General features: G+C 40.7%; 3 pseudogenes; 2 read left to right on the forward strand and 1 right to left on the reverse strand.

The window, feature by feature from the left end:
• Positions 1–3052: 3052 nt before the first annotated feature.
• On the reverse strand, positions 3053–3172 carry LOC134913141 (5S ribosomal RNA; annotated as a pseudogene).
• Positions 3173–5236: 2064 nt separating this feature from the next.
• Positions 5237–5356, forward strand: LOC134913142 (5S ribosomal RNA; annotated as a pseudogene).
• Positions 5357–10121: 4765 nt separating this feature from the next.
• LOC134913144 (5S ribosomal RNA) lies at positions 10122–10241 on the forward strand (annotated as a pseudogene).
• Positions 10242–12035: the final 1794 nt, after the last annotated feature.

The following is a 12035-nucleotide window of genomic DNA, read 5'->3' on the forward strand; positions in this document are numbered from 1 at the left end:
GTATGGTGGTCACTCCCAACTCCGAGATCAGCGACCAATGTGTTTCTAATGTCCCTCCTGAGGTTCCGCCTCTCCTCTCAGAGCAGTGCGGCTGCCGGGTGGGCAGGCGGGGAAAGATGGAGGGGCACTGTCGGAAGAAGGCTAGCACATTGCTACCTTGCAGTGGGCAGAGCCACCATCGCCGATACAGAGGCTGTCAGACCCCACAGTTGGCCACACTGGAAAGAGTAATGCTCCACCAAACCTGTGCTCTTCCTCTCCTCTATGCTCAGTTCATGTCTGAATCTATGTCACCACAACCCCCCTCACCCTAGTCACCAGTGTATGTCTCCAGCAACCCCAACACAAGTGTATATGTCCCACCAGGCCCCAGTGTATATTTCTCCATGTTCCCATTTTGGCCACTGTGTGTATTTATCCACGTTCCCCGTCCACCAGTCACCAAAGTGTATGTCTCTATGTGCTCTCCACTCATCTCCATGGCCCCTTCCTCCACCCCAGTCATCAGTGTGTAGGTCTCCATGTCCCTCTACTCCCACCGCAGTCACCAGTGTGTAAGTCTCCATATCCCCCTCCCCCATTCACCAGTGTGGTACATTTAGATGTTCCCCTATCACCTCCCGCAGTCACCAATGTATATGTCTCAATGTCCCCCTTCTCCCTGTCTCCCCCAAGTCACCAGTGTGTAAGTCTCCATGTCCCACGTTCCACAACCCAGTCAGCACTATGTTCGTCCGTCCCCCCCCCCCCCCCACCAGTCACTATGGGGTATATTCAATTAAGGTCGAAAGCTGCTGTCTGTTGAAAAGACGGAAAATTTCGACTTTTTTAGGTCGCAAGAGGTTCCAACCTATTCAATTTTTCGACAAGTTGAGAAATTCGACTTGTCGAAAAGCACGTGGATCAGTGGAATAGCTGCCGATCCGCATGCTTGTGTCGAAAACGGGGCCTAAACGGACAGGTTTTGGGTAATGATGTGCACTGGAAATTTTTCGGGTTTTGTGTTTTGGTTTTGGATTCAGTTCCGCGGTGGTGTTTTGGATTCGGACGCATTTTGGATTCGGGTGGTTTTTTTACAAAAAAAACCTCAAAAACAGCTTAAATAATAGAATTTGGGGGTCATTTTGATCCCATAGTATTATTAACCTCAATAACCATAATTTCCACTAATTTCCAGTCTATTCTGAACACCTCACACCTCACAATATTATTTTTAGTCCTAAAATTTTCACAGAGGTCGCTGGTTGGCTTTGCTAAGCGACCCAATTGGCCAACACAAACACCTGGCCCATCTAGGAGTGGCACTGCAGTGTCAGACAGTATGGCAGATTTAAAAAATAGTCCCCAAATAGCACATGATGCAAAGAAAAAAAGAGGTGCAATGAGGTAGCTGTGTGACTAAGCTAAGCGACCCAAGTGGCCGACACAAACACCTGGCCCATCTAGGAGTGGCACTGCAGTGTCAGACAGGATGGCAGATTTAAAAAATAGTCCCCAAACAGCACATGATGCAAAGAAAAAAAGAGGTGCACCAAGGTCGCTGGATGGCTAAGCTAAGCGACCCAAGTGGCCGACACAAACACCTGGCCCATCTAGGAGTGGCACTGCAGTTTTCTAGCGAGAGGATGAGTGCTTCCATCCTCATGTGAATCTGAACCACTAGCCATGAACATAGGCCAGGGCCTCAGCCGTTCCTTGCCACTCGGTGTCGTAAATGGCATATTGGCATGTTTACGCTTCTCATCAGATGCTTTTAATTTAGATTTTTGGGTCATTTTACTGAACTTTTGTAGTATACTTGATGACACAGAGGTAGAGCAGTGGACTACTGTTTCGTACTGCTACATATATATATATATATATATATATGTAGTTGGGGGGAGGGGGTTTAGCGACCAATGGTGTCTATAAGAATCACACTTTAGGTGTATATTTTCAAAGTAAAATACAATTTATTAGTGTGTACAATTTTAAAAAATGACAAGAAACTTTTTCTAAAAAAACTTTTTCTAAAAAAACTTTTTCTAAAAAAATGGGATAAAAACTATACATACAGAACTATAAAATACCAGTTATAAGTGAATAAATAGTAAAAAAGGATTCCTTAACTTGGTATGTAGTCACTGCCAGATAGCCCAACGCGTTTCGTCCTTAAGACTTCATCAAGGGGTGTTGGCAGACTGGGACCAGGCATCTATTTATACCCATACTAATATGGTAACAATTATGACATCATTTCCTGTTGGTACCACATGGTATTTTGTGACAGACTAAGAATTCTTATTTTACACTAGTAAGTGATATAGTTTAATAGTACATAAGTTCCAGATGTTAGTTATTTGGTTTGGGAGCAAGTTTAGAGTCCAGAAAGCTGAATAAAACAGTTATAAGGTGCACCAGTGTATTTTCCGCCCCACTTCCGGTTTCACGGCGTCGCGTCACTTCCGCCCCACTTCCGGTAACCGGACTGCGCATGCGCCGGCGGTTTCCAATGCTTACAGTGTCCAGAGGGCTAAGTTCTATATTCACAGTTCTCTTGGCGGCGGCCATCTTTGTGGAGACTTTTCCTTCAGTCTCTCTATGCGGCGGCCATCTTAGTGGAGGGCAGCACTGCAGACATTTATAGTACTTTTTGACGTAGAAATGGAAAATAAATAGAAAAAAGGGGATTAGTGCATCTAAAAACGATGTCAATACAGTACTTTATATTTAGAGCATTATATGAACAAAAAGGGGAATATCAATAATTTCTAAAAGGACACTTACATACTTATAAAAGAAGGAATATCATAAATGTAATAATAATAATATAATAAATATAATAAATATAATAAATGATAAATATGTGTGCATATAATTAAGGTAATTTATGCATATTGCAAAGTGCAGATTTAGGGCAGTGCTTTAAAAGTGTTTTAAGCACATTACTATGCTAAGTGAGTTTTAAAGGTACAGATCTGGGCGGTGAGGGAAAGGATGGTATTCGGTGTGCATTGCTTTCGTGCTTCTTTTAAAAAACTGACATGCTCATGTAGGCTATTTTTAGTTAGTTTGTTTACAGTACCTGATATTCCCAGGTGGTCTCCCTGTTCTGGTACTGATCAGGCCCGACACTGCTTCGCTTCCAAGATCGGACGAGATTGGGCGTGTCCAGTGTGGTTTGACTGTAAGAATCACTTACCTTACATGTGTCAGTGTTAATTATATAACTTTGCACGTTACAGCGGATTTGTGGTGATGGTGGGTGGGTGGGCAGGAGGTAGGTGGGGGATGGGGGGGGGGGGAGTGGGGGGGGGGGGGGGTGGTGGTGGGGGGGGGGGGAGTGGGAGGAGGAGGGGGGGGGGGTGTGGGGAGGCCAATAGGTTAGATGAGATGTTAAAGATCCGACCGTGTGGTCCTGATGCCAGGATTAAGATTACAGGAACGGCGCAATTTCATAGTAGTCGTTGAAACCCTTTGGATGAAGTGTCTGTAGTTGGAAGATCCAGTACATTTCTCTGCGTGATAGTCTGTTGGCCAAATCGCCACCTCTTTCTCCCAGTTTCACAAGTTCAATAGCTTTAAAAGTCAGTGCTTCTGGGTTTGAGTCATGTACTAAATTGAAATGTCTGGATACTGCATGCGTTTCTATTTTATTCTTAATGTTACGGACGTGTTCTTGGATTCTTATTTTGAGGGGTCTCTTAGTCTTTCCCACATATTGCTTTCCGCACCCACATTCTAAAAGGTAGATCACTGATTGGGTATTACAGTTTATGAAGTCTTTGATTTTGTAAGTTTCCCTTTTTTCAGTGTCCGTGAAAGTTTTTCTTACTGGATGTAAGTACCGGCAGATGTTGCACCTGCCGCACTTATAGGATCCAGTGCATTTCGGCATTCTTAGATCTTCTTTAATATCCTTACGTAACATGCTGGGTGCTAGTGTATCTTTAAGATTTTTTGATTTTCTGAAGATGATCTCGGGGCGAGGAGGTAGAATTTCTTTGAGTACGGGATCCATTAATAAGATTCCCCAATGGTTCTTGAGTGAGTCTCTAATGGTTTTTTCATGACGGTTATATGTGGTGATAAAGGAGACGGAGTCCTTTTTCGTTTCTTTGGTTTTATATTCTAGTAGTGTGGATCTCTCTAGAGCTTTTGCTTTAGTAGCTGCCTCTGTTATAATATTCACAGGGTACTCTTTGTCCTCGAATCTTTGTTTGTATTTCTCGATTTGGGCTTCGCATTCTTCCTGGTTAGTGCAGTTTCTTTTTATCCTGTTAAATTGGGAGAAGCTCTAGAGAGATCCACACTACTAGAATATAAAACCAAAGAAACGAAAAAGGACTCCGTCTCCTTTATCACCACATATAACCGTCATGAAAAAACCATTAGAGACTCACTCAAGAACCATTGGGGAATCTTATTAATGGATCCCGTACTCAAAGAAATTCTACCTCCTCGCCCCGAGATCATCTTCAGAAAATCAAAAAATCTTAAAGATACACTAGCACCCAGCATGTTACGTAAGGATATTAAAGAAGATCTAAGAATGCCGAAATGCACTGGATCCTATAAGTGCGGCAGGTGCAACATCTGCCGGTACTTACATCCAGTAAGAAAAACTTTCACGGACACTGAAAAAAGGGAAACTTACAAAATCAAAGACTTCATAAACTGTAATACCCAATCAGTGATCTACCTTTTAGAATGTGGGTGCGGAAAGCAATATGTGGGAAAGACTAAGAGACCCCTCAAAATAAGAATCCAAGAACACGTCCGTAACATTAAGAATAAAATAGAAACGCATGCAGTATCCAGACATTTCAATTTAGTACATGACTCAAACCCAGAAGCACTGACTTTTAAAGCTATTGAACTTGTGAAACTGGGAGAAAGAGGTGGCGATTTGGCCAACAGACTATCACGCAGAGAAATGTACTGGATCTTCCAACTACAGACACTTCATCCAAAGGGTTTCAACGACTACTATGAAATTGCGCCGTTCCTGTAATCTTAATCCTGGCATCAGGACCACACGGTCGGATCTTTAACATCTCATCTAACCTATTGGCCTCCCCACACCCCCCCCCTCCTCCTCCCACTCCCCCCCCCCCCACCACCACCACCCCCCCCCCCCCCCACTTCCCCCCCCCCATCCCCCACCTACCTCCTGCCCACCCACCCACCATCACCACAAATCCGCTGTAACGTGCAAAGTTATATAATTAACACTGACACATGTAAGGTAAGTGATTCTTACAGTCAAACCACACTGGACACGCCCAATCTCGTCCGATCTTGGAAGCGAAGCAGTGTCGGGCCTGATCAGTACCAGAACAGGGAGACCACCTGGGAATATCAGGTACTGTAAACAAACTAACTAAAAATAGCCTACATGAGCATGTCAGTTTTTTAAAAGAAGCACGAAAGCAATGCACACCGAATACCATCCTTTCCCTCACCGCCCAGATCTGTACCTTTAAAACTCACTTAGCATAGTAATGTGCTTAAAACACTTTTAAAGCACTGCCCTAAATCTGCACTTTGCAATATGCATAAATTACCTTAATTATATGCACACATATTTATCATTTATTATATTTATTATATTTATTATATTATTATTATTACATTTATGATATTCCTTCTTTTATAAGTATGTAAGTGTCCTTTTAGAAATTATTGATATTCCCCTTTTTGTTCATATAATGCTCTAAATATAAAGTACTGTATTGACATCGTTTTTAGATGCACTAATCCCCTTTTTTCTATTTATTTTCCATTTCTACGTCAAAAAGTACTATAAATGTCTGCAGTGCTGCCCTCCACTAAGATGGCCGCCGCATAGAGAGACTGAAGGAAAAGTCTCCACAAAGATGGCCGCCGCCAAGAGAACTGTGAATATAGAACTTAGCCCTCTGGACACTGTAAGCATTGGAAACCGCCGGCGCATGCGCAGTCCGGTTACCGGAAGTGGGGCGGAAGTGACGCGACGCCGTGAAACCGGAAGTGGGGCGGAAAATACACTGGTGCACCTTATAACTGTTTTATTCAGCTTTCTGGACTCTAAACTTGCTCCCAAACCAAATAACTAACATCTGGAACTTATGTACTATTAAACTATATCACTTACTAGTGTAAAATAAGAATTCTTAGTCTGTCACAAAATACCATGTGGTACCAACAGGAAATGATGTCATAATTGTTACCATATTAGTATGGGTATAAATAGATGCCTGGTCCCAGTCTGCCAACACCCCTTGATGAAGTCTTAAGGACGAAACGCGTTGGGCTATCTGGCAGTGACTACATACCAAGTTAAGGAATCCTTTTTTACTATTTATTCACTTATAACTGGTATTTTATAGTTCTGTATGTATAGTTTTTATCCCATTTTTTTAGAAAAAGTTTTTTTAGAAAAAGTTTTTTTAGAAAAAGTTTCTTGTCATTTTTTAAAATTGTACACACTAATAAATTGTATTTTACTTTGAAAATATACACCTAAAGTGTGATTCTTATAGACACCATTGGTCGCTAAACCCCCTCCCCCCAACTACATGTAATTTTCTTACACAGGGAACCGCCATCCCTGTTAGGGGGTAAGCAGACGCCCTTTTTAAAATTCTAGGGAGTGTCAGATAAATATTGTTTTTATTTATATCTAACGTTGATGAACACAAGTGGCGCAGTAATTTTTTCTATTTTCAAATTTTTGGGCAAGTACTTTTTACTGCTGCCTGGTGTATCACAACGTTTTTAGAAGAATGTGGAGGAATTCAGATAGAGCAACCAAAAGACAAAACTGGTGCCAAAAAATATTTAATGAAAAACAACACATAAATGAACCCTCACCACCATGTGATTTAGATGAATTATTTTGGGGCATAGAAAGACTCCTCACCAAGGAAGTGAAAACATGGTGGGATATCAAGGGTTTGGAACATTACATATCAGTTAATAGAATTCCTAGGGGACTTAGACTCCTTAAACAACCCACATTCGGTAATCTTGACGCTGCTTTTTTGGAAAAATGGGATAAAACATTACATAATTGCTCCATTGAACTCATGAAACTCTTGATTGAGGAAAAGAAGAACTCCCTCTCAGAATTAGAAAAGAGTATCCAACATAAAGAAACTGAACTGGAACCTTTTAAAGATAAAGAGGACTATAAAATTAACGAAAAAGTTCTTCATAAAAAAATGGAGCATATCGAAGGAGAAGTCACCAAGAATAAAGAAAAGAAATTTATAAGGGACAAAACAGACTACGAACAAGGAAAGATAAAGAATTGGAGTAGGTTTGGAACCATGAATCAGCAAATAAACAGAACAGACAGACAGTATTGGAAAACCGTTCCAATAAAAAGAAGACCATCACGGAATCAAGAAGGAATATCACCATCACCAACTGTAAGGTTACAGAACAGATTCACAACATTGCAACGTTTCAACTCTAATAGTGACCAGGCTTTTTTAGCCCAGAGAACAGGAACAAGACCAAAAGAAACCACAGGAAATTCCCTGAAAGAGGACGTTCGCCTGGCATCACCACTAAAAAGAAGATATACAGAAGAAGAGGAAAACGGGGCAGTAGGAGGAAGAGAGAACAAGAAAAGAGCACTATAATGACGGATACAAATGAAAAAGGAATATTTAACCTTTCAAAACATGCACTATCGAAACCGGAAGTCTCATTGCTCAACAAAGGTCTCACATTCGCACCCACAGGAGGTCTCAATAAATTTGAGACCTTCATTGACTTAAACAAGTTCATCAGAAAACTCACACTGAAGAGACACTTTTTAAAGAAAGATAATGCTATTATTAGTAACTACGAAACCCAATCGAAATCAGGTTTAAAACCCACTCCTAAGTTTTATCCATTAGAATCAAAAGGGAGTAACATCGATATTTTTTATGAAATGGTGAAAAAGGACCTATGTGACACCGATCTAGAGAAAATAAAGGAGAAGAACATCACGAATAGAGAAAAAGAAGCACTAAAAAAGCTACAAAAAAACAAGGAAATCGTTTTAAAAGAGGCTGACAAAGGGGGGGGTCTGGTCATAATGGACCGTGATAAGTATATCACAGAAGCAGAGAGACTATTGGGAGACAACGCTTCCTACATAAAATTATCCAATGACCCTAAAAATGCTTTCATTGAAGAACTGAGAACATTACTAGTGCGTGGTCTACGTACGGACATTCTTACGAAGGAAGAATTCCAATTTTTGTTCAAATCAGACCCCATTACCCCTATTTTTTATTTCCTGCCAAAGATCCACAAAAATCTGGAAAACCCGCCCGGAAGACCCATTGTGGCGGGTATCGACTCTCTTACATCCAATTTGTCAGAATATGTAGATGTCTTTCTAAAACCCCTCGTAAAAGATTTACCATCATTTTTAAAGGACACCACTTCCGTATTGAACTCCCTAAAAGATTTTGTGTGGAAAGACACCTTCAAGTGGGCAACAATAGATGTTCAGTCACTGTACACCTGTATAGATCACAAAAAAGGGGTAACCGCATGCAGAGATTTCTTGGAGAATGATACAACACTAACAACCTCCCATAAAGATTTTATCTGTGATGTCATGTTTTTTATCCTTCAACACAATTATTTTAAATTTTTAGAAGACTTTTATTTACAACGATGTGGGACCGCGATGGGTACAATTTTTGCACCAAGTTTCGCTAATCTTTTTATGGGCAGCTGGGAGAAGAATTTTATATACGGCAAACATGATTTTAAGGAACATTTAATCTTTTACCGTCGCTATATAGATGACATTTTAATCATCTGGGATGGAACAGAAGAAAGATTTTATGAATTCCTGGAACATCTGAGCAACAATGATATGAATCTCGTTTTTACATCCAAGATCAACCAAGAGTCTATTGAATTTCTGGATCTGGTTTTAATGGGTAGGGGCAGTAAAATCGAGACAAAAAACTTTATCAAGCAAGTAGATACGAACAGCTATCTACACTACAGAAGCAATCATTTAAAGAAATGGAAAAATAATATCCCCTTCTCCCAATTTAACAGGATAAAAAGAAACTGCACTAACCAGGAAGAATGCGAAGCCCAAATCGAGAAATACAAACAAAGATTCGAGGACAAAGAGTACCCTGTGAATATTATAACAGAGGCAGCTACTAAAGCAAAAGCTCTAGAGAGATCCACACTACTAGAATATAAAACCAAAGAAACGAAAAAGGACTCCGTCTCCTTTATCACCACATATAACCGTCATGAAAAAACCATTAGAGACTCACTCAAGAACCATTGGGGAATCTTATTAATGGATCCCGTACTCAAAGAAATTCTACCTCCTCGCCCCGAGATCATCTTCAGAAAATCAAAAAATCTTAAAGATACACTAGCACCCAGCATGTTACGTAAGGATATTAAAGAAGATCTAAGAATGCCGAAATGCACTGGATCCTATAAGTGCGGCAGGTGCAACATCTGCCGGTACTTACATCCAGTAAGAAAAACTTTCACGGACACTGAAAAAAGGGAAACTTACAAAATCAAAGACTTCATAAACTGTAATACCCAATCAGTGATCTACCTTTTAGAATGTGGGTGCGGAAAGCAATATGTGGGAAAGACTAAGAGACCCCTCAAAATAAGAATCCAAGAACACGTCCGTAACATTAAGAATAAAATAGAAACGCATGCAGTATCCAGACATTTCAATTTAGTACATGACTCAAACCCAGAAGCACTGACTTTTAAAGCTATTGAACTTGTGAAACTGGGAGAAAGAGGTGGCGATTTGGCCAACAGACTATCACGCAGAGAAATGTACTGGATCTTCCAACTACAGACACTTCATCCAAAGGGTTTCAACGACTACTATGAAATTGCGCCGTTCCTGTAATCTTAATCCTGGCATCAGGACCACACGGTCGGATCTTTAACATCTCATCTAACCTATTGGCCTCCCCACACCCCCCCCCCCTCCTCCTCCCACTCCCCCCCCCCCACCACCACCACCCCCCCCCCCCCCACTCCCCCCCCCATCCCCCACCTACCTCCTGCCCACCCACCCACCATCACCACAAATCCGCTGTAACGTGCAAAGTTATATAATTAACACTGACACATGTAAGGTAAGTGATTCTTACAGTCAAACCACACTGGACACGCCCAATCTCGTCCGATCTTGGAAGCGAAGCAGTGTCGGGCCTGATCAGTACCAGAACAGGGAGACCACCTGGGAATATCAGGTACTGTAAACAAACTAACTAAAAATAGCCTACATGAGCATGTCAGTTTTTTAAAAGAAGCACGAAAGCAATGCACACCGAATACCATCCTTTCCCTCACCGCCCAGATCTGTACCTTTAAAACTCACTTAGCATAGTAATGTGCTTAAAACACTTTTAAAGCACTGCCCTAAATCTGCACTTTGCAATATGCATAAATTACCTTAATTATATGCACACATATTTATCATTTATTATATTTATTATATTTATTATATTATTATTACATTTATGATATTCCTTCTTTTATAAGTATGTAAGTGTCCTTTTAGAAATTATTGATATTCCCCTTTTTGTTCATATAATGCTCTAAATATAAAGTACTGTATTGACATCGTTTTTAGATGCACTAATCCCCTTTTTTCTATTTATTTTCCATTTCTACGTCAAAAAGTACTATAAATGTCTGCAGTGCTGCCCTCCACTAAGATGGCCGCCGCATAGAGAGACTGAAGGAAAAGTCTCCACAAAGATGGCCGCCGCCAAGAGAACTGTGAATATAGAACTTAGCCCTCTGGACACTGTAAGCATTGGAAACCGCCGGCGCATGCGCAGTCCGGTTACCGGAAGTGGGGCGGAAGTGACGCGACGCCGTGAAACCGGAAGTGGGGCGGAAAATACACTGGTGCACCTTATAACTGTTTTATTCAGCTTTCTGGACTCTAAACTTGCTCCCAAACCAAATAACTAACATCTGGAACTTATGTACTATTAAACTATATCACTTACTAGTGTAAAATAAGAATTCTTAGTCTGTCACAAAATACCATGTGGTACCAACAGGAAATGATGTCATAATTGTTACCATATTAGTATGGGTATAAATAGATGCCTGGTCCCAGTCTGCCAACACCCCTTGATGAAGTCTTAAGGACGAAACGCGTTGGGCTATCTGGCAGTGACTACATACCAAGTTAAGGAATCCTTTTTTACTATTTATTCACTTATAACTGGTATTTTATAGTTCTGTATGTATAGTTTTTATCCCATTTTTTTAGAAAAAGTTTTTTTAGAAAAAGTTTTTTTAGAAAAAGTTTCTTGTCATTTTTTAAAATTGTACACACTAATAAATTGTATTTTACTTTGAAAATATACACCTAAAGTGTGATTCTTATAGACACCATTGGTCGCTAAACCCCCTCCCCCCAACTACATGTAATTTTCTTACACAGGGAACCGCCATCCCTGTTAGGGGGTAAGCAGACGCCCTTTTTAAAATTCTAGGGAGTGTCAGATAAATATTGTTTTTATTTATATCTAACGTTGATGAACACAAGTGGCGCAGTAATTTTTTCTATTTTCAAAATATATATATATATATATATATATATACTGGTGGTCAGCCAAATTCTGCACTGTCCTGTTAAAGTAAAAAAATATCATAATGCATATGCCTTGTACTAACCCCATGCGCATGCCCGCTGCGTGTGCACTCAGTCTGCCGTGCGTGCACATATCCGCAATTTGCGTAAGATCGCTCCGGCGATCACGCGCGTGATATGTGCATTTACGGTAGAGTTTGTGAGCGTGTAGCGTGTTATTAGAACGTTGCATATTTAACCCAAATAGCGTATATTTTAGATATAGTTCCCCTAGACCGCATCAGTGTAAACAGTTTAAGCAGTTCCTGGACAGAGGGATTCGCCTTTGCATGATAGGAAGGGTCAGATAAAGGTTGGAAAGTGATGTCTAGTATCCAGCTGTAGGGTATTTTGAGGGTAACATTCCGGTGTTGGTTAGAGAAGGATCGCATGTTCCTGCGTATAG

Source organism: Pseudophryne corroboree, chromosome 4 (genome assembly GCF_028390025.1).
Source record: "Pseudophryne corroboree isolate aPseCor3 chromosome 4, aPseCor3.hap2, whole genome shotgun sequence".
NCBI classification, from domain to species: Eukaryota; Metazoa; Chordata; class Amphibia; order Anura; family Myobatrachidae; genus Pseudophryne; species Pseudophryne corroboree.